The sequence below is a fragment of the Stylophora pistillata genome, chromosome 6 (assembly GCF_964205215.1).
Source record: "Stylophora pistillata chromosome 6, jaStyPist1.2, whole genome shotgun sequence".
Taxonomy (NCBI): Eukaryota; Metazoa; Cnidaria; class Anthozoa; order Scleractinia; family Pocilloporidae; genus Stylophora; species Stylophora pistillata.
Window position 1 is genome coordinate 20,004,575 of NC_142524.1, and position 12,302 is coordinate 20,016,876.

Sequence of the window (12,302 nt, forward strand, 5' to 3'; positions counted from 1 at the left end):
TTGTAGGCAAGCTCAAGGTATTGAACGTACTAATGCACGCGATAAATAGAAAGAAAAAGGAAATCTATTTTTCCAAACTTGAGTTAGGACAGTGTTTTATTGATGATCACTCGTTTGGACGCTAACATTTCTTTTTTTCAGTATTGAAAACAACGCCCGCAAAAAAGATGAAGAGCTGCAAAGGCAGGTAATCTGATTTCCTTAGAATGCCGTGTAAACGCAGCTGATTTCTTTTTTTGTTTTTTGTTTTTTGTTTTTGTTAATTTAAGCAAAATGCTTCCGATCAGAGCAGATATACATACTAATAGCCGAACTGCGTAGAGCGCGTAATTCTTATCGAAAGTTCCAAACCTCCTCCCAATTGAGCTAACCGCCTCCCGGTTAGCTCAATTGGTAGAGTGCCGGACTGTTGTGCGGGAGGTCATGAGTTCAAATCCGGCCGGACCAACACTCAGGGTCTTTAATTAATATAACTGAGAAGAAAGTGCTGCCTTTGTAATAATATCTGCAAATGGTTAGACTTTCTAGTCTTCTCGGATAGGGACGATAAATGGAGGTCCCGTCTCCTGCAGGGTTGGGGTAGGAGACGTTAATTTTTCCCACACACGAGATTACTGTGTGATGGATGTCCTCCCCGGGGTGGGATGGGTGGGTAAAAAAGGGGTTAGGTGTCAATTGGAACGAAAGCTCTGTTCCTCTCTCCTGCCATTCCGGTGGCGAATGAATTAAACTTAACTTAAACTTAAACTTAAACAAACTTCATCGAAACAAACTTTGAATCTTTCCCCAGAACAGTAGGTATATTTATGCAATCTTTAATTCCAGAGATACTAGTGCAATAAGGTTTACAATATAATACAATACAATAGACTATATTTCAAGAGGGTAGCACGTGACAGTAGTTAAACTGATGATCGTGTGGCCCTCTACCTATGTACCTATATATACAATACTATTAGGTGTTATTCTATTATTTGTTATAATTAGCAGAAAATCGTTTTATTTTATAATAAAAAGTCAAGAGAAAAGAATCCCTCTTTGAAAAAAGAGAAAAAAATCAAGCAAGTCTTTTAAAAGTTTGAGTTTTTTTTTCAATTATCAAGGTTTCAAAAGAGAAAAAGAGAAAATTTCTGAACGTAAAACACTTTGAAATAAATAAAAAGTACATAATTACATCTCAATGTCAATTTAACGGGTTCGAGACCTCTTTGGTTAACTTTGATTTGCTGTTCATTTATAGATTCCCTGAAAATCTAAGCGATCTATATCCCAAAATGTCACAAATGAGAAATACTAGTGTTCGAGTGATAGAAGCTGTTAAGTTGTCAACTAGAGACATGTGCTATCAGTTAAAAGAAAATCAATCATGAAATTACAAAAAGTTAACTTACAAAAAGTCTCGCACGAGTAGAAAGAGCTTACGAACCACAAGAAATTTCTTCGTCTTTTCAACTTCTATGGTTTATTAAGGAACACATTATTTTGACCATATTACCTTGGAGACAAGATGGATGTCTAATTTTGAGCTCCTGCTTCTTACCTTAACGAGTCGTTTTTCTACAGTCCTTTTGTTAATCATTTTCACTAAAATCATGCCAAAAGAGTCAGTTACCTCGCTAAAGCAACAAAATCAAGATTTAAAGGATAAAGTCGACGCCCTTTCGAAGGAAATAACGCAGCTGAAAGAGAAGGTTCGGATCGACTCGGCCGTTACCTTTAGTGCTGAAGCAGCTGCTACGACTGATAATAATAATAACAATGCTTCGAATGATGAAACTGTGTCTCGTAGTCTACAATATCTGAGCGCCGAATACGACGACCTGTTAGCGTCTAATTCTGGTGTCCTTGATCAACTCAAGGCATTAAGCCGTCGTCTTAATAAGCCGTTAGCGCTGAAGTCACACGTGTTGGCAAAGTCATTGACGAAGTTGCATGAGGAATATAGCTACCAATTTAATGTAAAAATAATTGGCCTGCCAGAGAAAAGCAGTGAAACCGCAACTGAAACAAGCACCCTGTGAGTAAAATTGTTCCAGGAGATGGGGGCAGAAGTGCTTCTGTCGGACATTGACATTGCTCACCGCGTCCCCTCGAGACAACAAAATGGCGTTCCAAAACCGGTCAACCGGTCATCTGTAAATTTGTAAGACGCCTTGCAAAAGCAAGTGTCATGGAAACTCGACAAACTGCCTCTCAAGTCAACCCATCAAATATCAGCCTGTCTGCTGATAGTGTTCTTGACAGAGTCAGAATCTTCGATCACCTCAAAAAACAACACCTGTTGTTCGAAGCGAAGAGATTTAAAGAACAGTATCAATACCGCCTCTGCTGGGCCAAGAATTCCACGATTTATTTACGCAAGAGTGAGGGTTCCCCACCAATAAAGATAACAGACATTGGTAGTCTTCAGCGACTTGCCTTGGACACCTGATATTATCAGAGTGCTAACGATCTAAACTCTCGAGATACTCTATCTTTACTCCGTGAGCTCCTGTATTTTGGATTAAATGTAAACTTAGCTCATGGTCAATTTAATATTTGTTTGCCTACCCATTTGCCGACCAAAAAATACCTAGATAAACTCTTTAGCATTTACGACCTTAATCTCTTCAAACTAAACGCACTTGAGGACACCAATCTTAATCACAGTCTTTATAATCATCGTATTCATAGTCGATACTATTCCCCATATAGTTTCTACAAATTTAAGAGTGAACTTCCCAGTCGTGTCAGTGACTCGAGCTTCTCTCTTTTACATAATGATATCAGGAGTCTTAAGCGAAATCTTGAAAACTTTCAAGTTCATCTATTGGACTAGTTAAATTTCGAATTTAGCATTATAGGAGTCTCAGAAACTAAAATAATTAGTGGTAAAGAATTGGACTTTAATCCAAGCATACCTGGATATGTTTATATAAAGACTATGACTCGGATTGGTGTCTTCAAGTGCGTTTAGTTTGAAGAGATTAAGGTCATAAATGCTAAAGAGTTTATCTAGGTATTTTGTGGTCGGCAAATGGGAAGGTAAACAATTATTAAATTGACCATGAGCTAAGTTTACATTTAATCCAAAATACGGGAGCTCACGAAGCGAAGAGATTTAAAGAACAGTATCAATACCGCTTCTGCTGGGCCAAGAATTCCACGATTTATTTACGCAGGAGTGAGGGTTCCCCACCAATAAAGATTTATCATCACGGATTTATTACGAATCAACTTAACGGCCTGCTCCCAGTTGGTTTGTTAGCTCAATTGGTAGAGCGCTGTCCTAGTATCGCAGAGGTCAGTGGTTCGAATCCCTTACAGGCCTGATTTTTTTCAGGTCTGATTTTCGCTATTGCATAAATAGCGCTCTCTACTGCGAGGATCGTGCATCATACCTATCTGTAACTGCAGTTCAAAATATATGAACTTCATATATTTATCGTATCTCATACCTTGATATGTTTTCGAATATGTGCCGTCACCTCTAGCTTCTGGAGGTGTTGGCTTGTATATTAATGACTCCCTGAAATATACTGTAATTGAAAAGATATCTGATGAAGCCTTCCAGTCGCTATGGATCGAAATTCAGTTTCCACAGAAAAGTAACATCATTTGTGGTATCATATATAAGCAACATAACTCTCCTAAACGTTTCCAAGAATATCTTGATGATAAACTTGAAAGACTAATTACCTCAAACAAATCAATATATATTATGAATAAAGGCTGATAGTTCCGAAAGAAACTGTTTGGGGCTGCGTCGGTGGGAGTAACGAAATAATTTGGATATATCAATAAAGTTGAAATGGTAAATTGGCCACCGTAACGATTAAAAAAGCTGACGTTTCGAGCGTTAGCCCTTCGTCGGAGCGAAGGGCTAACGACGAAGGGCTAACGCTCGAAACGTCAGCTTTGGTAATCGTTACGGTGGTCAATTTACTATTTCAACTTTGTTGATATATCAAAAATATATATTATGGGCGACTTCAACATAAACCTCCTTCATGCTGAAACTTTCTGTTATGCTCAGGACTTCTTACTTTCTCTTCAAAGCTTTTCATTCATCCCAACTATTGACAAACTAACGCGTGTTTACAATAACTCAGCTATCCTTATTGATAATATTTTAACTAACAAAGTTGATGTTGAAATTACCAGTGGGAACATTATCTCTGATATGAGCGATCACTGTTCACACAATTTTATTCAGAGGCCAAAACGCGGGAAGCAAAAACGCAGAGACTTTTCTGGTTATTCTAGGAGCAAGTTCAACTCTGAACTCTCTAATGCTTTGGTAAGCCAAATTAACTTAAGCGATCAGCTTGATGTTGATACAGCTTTTTCTTACTTTTACAATACACTATTGGCACTCGTTGACAAACATGCTCCTTTAAAGACTAGCTGTTTCGAATCGCAAGCTTAAGCAATTCTCTAAACCATGGATAACTAGCAGCCTTAGAAAATCCATCAAATTAAAAAATTCTCTCTTCCAATCGGGTGATTTTGTAAATTATCAAATATACAGAAATAAAATTTCTAGTCTTACTCGGCTAAGTAAAAGGAGTTATTATTATGCATTCTTTGCTGAGAATTTAAACAATATGAAAAACACCTAGAATGGAATAAATAGGCTAATTAACGATAAAAAGAATAGAAAACAAGTCATTTCTCTTGAACGTCCTGATGATAACACCTTAACTAATGATCCTCTTGAGATTGTTAACATCTTCAATAAAGAGTTACGGCTACCAAAGCGGAATTTTGTAGCCGTAATGAGGACTGTATTTTTCCTTCTTCTTTCTTCCTCAAAAGGGAAAATACTCTCATTTGTAGGATTTTCATTACAGCATACAAATATAATCATATTCAAGATGCAACAATAGAAAAGAAAAACGCATTGACTTTCGGAGGAAAATTTGATACAAAACTAAGCGAATGGCGCTTTCCTTACAAACCAATGGCGCATGGAGAATACAACAAGCCTGGTGTACCTTTCAAAGGCGCCTGAGACGGCAGAAGGTTGAGATGATGGTCAAGAAAGCATGAGAAGGAATTGACGATGTCAGTTAAGGGTTGTTTGATGAATTTGATCAGATGACGGACTTAATAGTTCCTAAGAAAGCAGGACTCGTAACGAAAAACATTTTTTAAACTGGCTGTTTTAGACAGGTTAGTTTAAAATTGACTTGGACACGCTTTGCAGATTTTCGTACCATGCATTTTGAAGAGTGGGCCCTCGTTGGGAAGAAACGGTCTGGGGAAGGTAGCCGTACGGTTGTGGAAAGCTGGCCTTTGAAGTGGTCAATGAAGAGAAGAACTCGTTCCAAGGAAGTAGCTATTGTAGGGCGGTGGCCTTTCTGTGGCAGACTGCCATTTAAAGCGACTCATCTTCGTAGGATTGTGGCCTTAAAAAGGCCTTAAAAAATAAAAGTTCCGCAGAATATAGACCGTTATCATGCTCTTCAATATGACGTAAAGCCTTTTAGATGTTGATTCTAAACTGTTGATATCATGAATGAAAGCGCCTCCATAAATTCAACGAGCTTGGCCGACTCAAATTGAAAATAAGAGAAGAACTTGAAATCAAGGTACTTTGATACAGTAATGACAGTATGAACATGGTAAATTAAATCAATCAACTTTATCGTGCGATTTTAGTCATAAAAAAAATAGGATTATTAATAAAAAGCATTTAAAAAGGAAAGGGGATTTTACAAGTTAACATCAACAATTCTTTCGAGTAGTTTACCAAAGTCTTTAGATGCTGATATCAAATGATGACGTCATGAGGACTGTTGTCTTTGCAGAATGAAAGCGCGTCCATAATTCAAATTGCTTGGCGCCAATTCAAATTGCTTGGCGCCGATTCAAATTGAGAATAGTGAAACGAATAGAAGTTGAATTCGAGGTACTTTGATAAAATAATGACGGTATGAACATTATCACATGGCAAATTAAATCATTTATCTTTATCGTGCGATTTTAATGAAAAATAGTAGGATTATTAATTTAAAAAAAGCATTGAAAAATGGAAGAGGGTTTCGCAAGTGAATATCATCAATTCTTTCGACTGGTTTACCGTGAATTCACCTTCTTTAAAAAGAAAATCAAAACGGGAATGAGATATTTCACTCAATGCACACTGGAATCAGCTCAAATTCTGATTCGTCAAAAGTGCTTATGGGGCATATCATTACAAGCACAATAATAATAAATAGATTACACAAAAACAAACAAAAAAATAAAACCAACAGCGATGCTTGTGAAAAACATCCCAACTGAGACTAACCCAGCAAAGTACAGAAGTTAAATGATTTTTTATAGCATACCTTAATTGAGTTTTATTGACATTCATTTTATTTTCCCTTTGGTGATATTAAGCTGACGGGAATCTCAGTAACAAGTATTATTAATTGGGAGGCGCTGTAGTGGTAACTCTTAAGAAGGAGGCGGTTTGGGGAAGTTGTTCCGAGTAGAGAGATGGCCCTTCTAAAGGGGTGACCGCTTTAGGAAGGCGGCCAGTGTATGGAGGTGACCGTTGTAGGCGGGTGACTGCAGAAGAGACCTGTCGTGGAAAGTAGACCTTTATTATGCACTTCAACATGGCGTGACGACTTTAAGATACTGATATTTTATGCTGACTCCATCAAAATTGTTGTTTCTTTTTGCAGAATAAATGTACCGTGAAGATTATAAACACCTTTTGAATCCTCACGGCGCATTTATTCTTCAAAGAGAAAAACCAGAAAGGCTCCAACTCAAGGTACTTGATAGTAATGGCAATAAATGCAGAGTTAGATGGCAAATTTGATCACTTAACTTTATCGGGGGATTTTACTTATAATCTAGATCTGATCCAAGAAGAAAAGAGTCTTTCCAAAAAGCATTATTTGTTCCCTTTCGACTCCATGACCTTACCAGGGAAAGGGATTTACAATTAAACTTTATCAGTATATGATTGCTGCTTTTGTCCTGACAGATAAAGCAGTTATGATTCCAGAAAGCTTAGAGAGAGCGCCGGCGAACCACACAAAGGGTAATTCTAAGCCTAAACGCTTAAAATGTTTCTTATTTTATCTATAGTCCATGTTCAAATTTTTATGATAATGTTTACATGAGCAAAGAACATGAATCATATACAATGTTGAAATTATCTTAAAATGTAATATTTCAAACTACAATTTTCTCCTTCCCCCTAAATATTATATTTCGTGATCATGTGCTGCTCACCTGTTATATGATAATCTAACGAGATTTGAACTTGGCAGTGGGAGTTCAAATGGACAACTACGACTATAAAATAGAAATAAGTACCTTTATCGTATTACTGAAACTTTCACCTCTCATTTTTGTAAAAACTAAAATTTTTTTAATCGTTTCTGGGATTTTCCGAGGTTAAAATGTCTTTAAAACCGAAGTTTCGATCAGTTTTGCTGGTCTTCCTCGGGTTGTCAATATGGCGGATTGTTTAGTCTTTCAGCTTGGTGAACGCACATGACGTTTTGTGATTATCACACGACGTTTAAACGATGTCAGATTGCGCGGGAATTGTAGTCTGAGATCTGTCAAGTACTTCTACTTCTGCGATAATTCACTCTCTGTTACAGTCTTTTTTCATGATCAAAGAAGGAAAACGACAGAAACATCGCCGAATGAGAGTCCTTAACAATTTTGACCACGTTGAAACATGGAAACCAGTCCTAAACTCTTTCTTTGATTATGAAAAAAGACTGTAATAGGCAGTGAATTATCGCAAAAGTAGAAGTACTTGACACACCTCAGACTACATTTCCCGCGCAATTTGACATCGTTTAAACGTCGTGTGATAATCACAAAACGTCATGTGCAGTCACCAAGCTGAAAGACTAAACAATTCGTCATATTGGAAATATTTAAGCAACCTGAGAAAGACCTGTAAAACTGGTCGAAACGTCGGTTTTAAAGATATTTTAACCTCGGAAAATCCCAGAAACGATTAAAAAAATTTTAGTTTTAAGTACCTTTTTGCCTTCTGATTGCTTGTTTCTCTGTAATATCGTATAAAATAAGTCAGCATTAAGGCTAAGGATTTAGGCATGGATGTTGAGTGTTCCTATGCAAAACCTACGCCACCGGTATCACAGCTCCTCGCAATGAACAATTGAAATAAATCTATTTTTTTCCATGTTGCTCTTTGCAAAGATGCGTAGAAAAAGATATATAATACCGCTACAATTCTGGCTAACAAAAACGCGAGGGCTTGAGGATGGGGACAGAAAAAAAAAACACGATGAGTGCGAATTTTTTCTCTTCTGAATCTGTGCTCATTGACTCAACCTGTGTCCATCATTTTTTTGAAAAAGACCTCTCAGCAAAGCTTCAAAAGAAGAAATATTTATATCGGTAATCCCGGCAGGAAACTAGCACAAAGGAAAATATCAATTGAAACAAATGAGAACCAAATGTTACGAGTCAGGAGCGCGGGAAAACAGCAGTGATCAAGTCACGTTTAGTTTGAGTTTTGTATTTGATTGGTTGAGCAAATACTCTGGCCGAGTAGTTGTTTAGGTACTCTAGATCGAGAAGTGCGTAACCGATCGTTAGAGCAACGGTTAGGATATTTTCCTTTAAGTTACTTGATTCACTCATAACTTCAACCAATCCATCCAATGATTCATTAAATCAATACGTTTTTTTATTTGTCCTCTTTTTTTGTTCTTGTTCTAGGTGTCTCCACATTGATTATTAATGGTTTGGCGATTTTCAAACCAATGTTAAAGTAGATCTGAACTTGTCAATGCGAGTGAATGAGCAATTTTATTGGGAAAAGTGCATCTTTATTGACTCTGAATTGATCTGAAAACAGTCTGTTGCCATAGATGAACCGACCTGTTTCCCAATTAGTAGCTCAAGTGTTTACCCTTCACAGCCTAACGTCAGTCTATATATTTTCCATATCGTTCTCTATTCCTATGGCACTAAAAAGGAGAATTTGTAATGAGAATTGAACTGAGTGGAGTGCAATTTGGTCTGAAATCGTATGCGTGATTTCAAAATCGATCGAGCGGCTAATGGATGGGTGAAATAAGAATGAAACTATCCTAATGTTCGTAACAAAAACTGCATTGATTCTGATTAAATCATACCATAGCTTTAGCTAACGGAAGGTTTCATTCGCTAATCCCAGGTTTTTTCTTTTTTTCAGAACTCCAAATACAACTGAATAGAAGATATCTTGGATATCGATCCAATTGATGTGTGTTTCTTGTTTGTTGTTCACACGGTTGACTGCATGCTCACTCCGTAAAGATCTTCCTTCTGCTCGAATCAAAACTTATAGCAGACAACAACCGCCTTGAGGTTTTTTTAAAAACAGGGAGACTCAGGACGAGGAGCCGAAATACGTTTCTAATAAATAAAGGGACTGTTTTTTGTGTAGCAGAGTTTCGATCAATGGAGACAAACGAAAAGTGAGAAGGCGAAGCTGGCGGCAGTATGGCTGCATTTTCCCTTCTTATAACCGCTGAGCGTCTTTCGCTAATCGTTTCGCCCACCTCTACTGACCGAGATAGTAATAGAGGGGTTAGGTTCTATTTCCCCTCTTAATAGGTCAAAGTTTGATTGTTTAGCGTTTTTCCAAAACCCAATTTTTGCGGGGTAGGACAGGACTCCTTTCGGACGCTTCTGCTTCTGTCCCTTCGGAGTGGCCTAAGGAGCTTGGGAACGAATCGTCTGCAATTGAGCGTAATGGCTGACGTTTTAAGGAATGTTGAGAATTCATCGACAGGAAAATGACTATTTGTCTTTGCGACAACAGTAGGAGAGTAGGATGGGTACTTGCCATCGACTCAGTGACATCCATCGCGGTTCTACAAGAAAGAACGGAGAACTTAAATTCCAAGAAGCAGACTTTGTTGTGGGACATACGATCACGCTCGTTGTTTTAAAGGACAATGGAGGTCCCCGTCCGCCAAAGATGATCTTTCTTGAATTGGAGAAACACAAAGGAGTATTTAAAAAAAGGAGATGTTAAAACGAAAAGGCAATCGGATTGAGTGGCTGACAAACAATTGAGTTCCTGTAACTGAGAGTTCAGAAGACAGTGCCATATTGTCGGTAATGGCAGGTCTTCTTGTGGAATCTCCGCATGATTCTGAAAGCTGTAGATGTAGCAATGAAATCGTGTCAGATCGCATTCAGAAGCTTATACGAGCTCGGAAAGATATGATTGACTAAAAATGCTCTACTGAGATATTTTGAACCAAATATTGCTCCTATTGATGGCTTGAAATCTGGGTCTTTTTTTACTTGTGTTGCAGTGGCAATGAGAGCATGCTTAGCTTGCAAGGTAAAGCAAACTAGGTAAGAGCTGACATGGTTAATTCTGCCATTTGGCGTTCACAAATTTGACACTTTTGAGAAAGAGCATCTCCCATGGCCATCACCTGTAGACCAATTTCCTGATATAGAATTATTTCATTTCCAATTGTAAACTACTGCAAATGCTCCAATAAGCCTCCCGGGTGCCTATTAACCCTTTACACATAAACATCAAACTGCACATTCTCCATACTGTTCTCTACACCTAAACTTTGGTAATGCTAAGGAGAAATTGGTCAAAAATCAAGAACTTCCTTAACTGGCAGTCATTACCTTCATTCCCTCATCCTTAATATTTTCTCTGAGGAAAATTAGATGCTTGTTACTCTTAGGCTCAATATTTCAAGTGGGGCGCATGTCAGAGACCAAATGTGAAAAATTCTTTCTCTTTACAACTTTTACAATCTTTAATAATGATACGATCTTTTACAATCTTGGGGCTTGTAAGTGGGTTGGGTTTCAATTTTGTCTGCTTTTATGGGATAGGGTAAGGTAATTTATCTAGTAGGGGACAACCTTGTCCTATTGTAATAAATAAAGGTTTAGTTTTAGATCCCGTACCTGCATATTATGGCGCCTTCCGTCCTAATAGTTTTGACTACGATGACAAGCAAACCGAAACTCTATTTTATCTCCGATAGCTTATAACCAAAGACTTTTTTCGGTCTTTGTTCAATGTGACAATGTATTGAATGTCCGGATAGATAATTACCAAATAACGAGCCCGCGTCGTTATGCCTACGTGAATGATATTGAGACATACTTTTCTGGCCCCGGTTGTTCAAAGGGCGGATAACGCTATCCAACGGAGAAATCGCTATCCAGCAGATAAGTGTTACCAAAACGTACTGCGCTATCCACCGGATAGAGATTTGTCCAGTGTATAGCGTTATCCATCCTTCGAACAACCGGGGCCAGAAGAGTATCATGTCTCAATATCATTTACGTAGGCATAACGACGCGGGCTCGTTATTTGGTAATTGTCTATCTGGACTTTGCCCGGTGCGTGCGGAATACGCGCATGATAAAATGCAAGTTGCTTACAAGGCAATTGGCACGTGATGGAGTGAAGTCTAAGGTAGCTAAAAGCAATTTTGATTGGCAGAAAACGTCTAAGCACGTGAAAATTGTGTGGAAAATAGACTGACAGTATCATTATGTTCCTTTGGAAATTTTTTTCAGTAAGGTAGGTTTATGCCATAGAGTTTACGTTGTTTACTGGAAATGGCATTTTAACTGAAAAAAGTCCCCTGGAGATAAAATGGAGTTTTGGTGTGTTTTCCGCAATAAAATTAAAAACGCTCGTGCCGAAGTGCCAATTATGAGAGCCTTCACGCTTTCCAACGAAGTCTCATTCGCATCTGCTCTGTAGTCTCGTCACGCCACGGGATGGGGGAAGAGAGCATGTTGAATGACGAGACCAAACGATGACTTCGAAGGAGACTAGTAAGCTAGCACTAGTGCAGTTTATTTCTGCTTAAAACTGTTCAGATAACAGTGACAACAGACCACAAAATGCTTGTGTCTGAGCTCATTCCATATAAATTTGAAGGGCCTTTTTTACTCTCTATCCTGATTATTGTCGGAAACTTCGAAAGTTAATGCTCTTTTTCTTTCACAAAATCGAAAAAAAAAAAAATAGTCACTCAAAGTGTTCGTCCGCAACCCACTCATACGAAAAACTAACTCTTGAAAATTTATGCTATTTTCCTTTCACATAATTGAAAAAATTAGTTACTTTAAGTGTCCTTCTGCAATCCACCCATCCAAAAACATTCCTCTTGCATGCCGATGTTTTTAACGTGCTGTCGACGGTATTGTGTCTAAAAGATAAACACGATCTCACAGGCGTAATTTATTCGGCAGATTTGACACCGGTGTTTAATTTCTGTACAAGTTTGGTAATTGCGAGATATTGGATGTCCTTCGAATGATTTCTATAGACGGATTCATGCTGA

At 38.0% G+C, this 12,302-nt stretch overlaps 1 long non-coding RNA gene and 1 pseudogene across 1 annotated transcript in view; both read left to right on the top strand.

Moving 5' to 3' along the window:
* The window catches only part of LOC148728691 (uncharacterized), a 10,835-nt gene extending 305 nt beyond the window's left edge, over positions 1 to 10,530 (top strand). Inside the window, exons 2-4 of the long non-coding RNA XR_016002597.1 lie at positions 142 to 187; positions 6,965 to 7,021; positions 9,170 to 10,530. This is a non-coding gene — a long non-coding RNA (uncharacterized LOC148728691). The remainder of the gene's footprint in view (positions 1 to 141; positions 188 to 6,964; positions 7,022 to 9,169) is intronic.
* Positions 1,593 to 2,431, top strand: LOC111330553 (uncharacterized; annotated as a pseudogene).
* Positions 10,531 to 12,302: the final 1,772 nt, after the last annotated feature.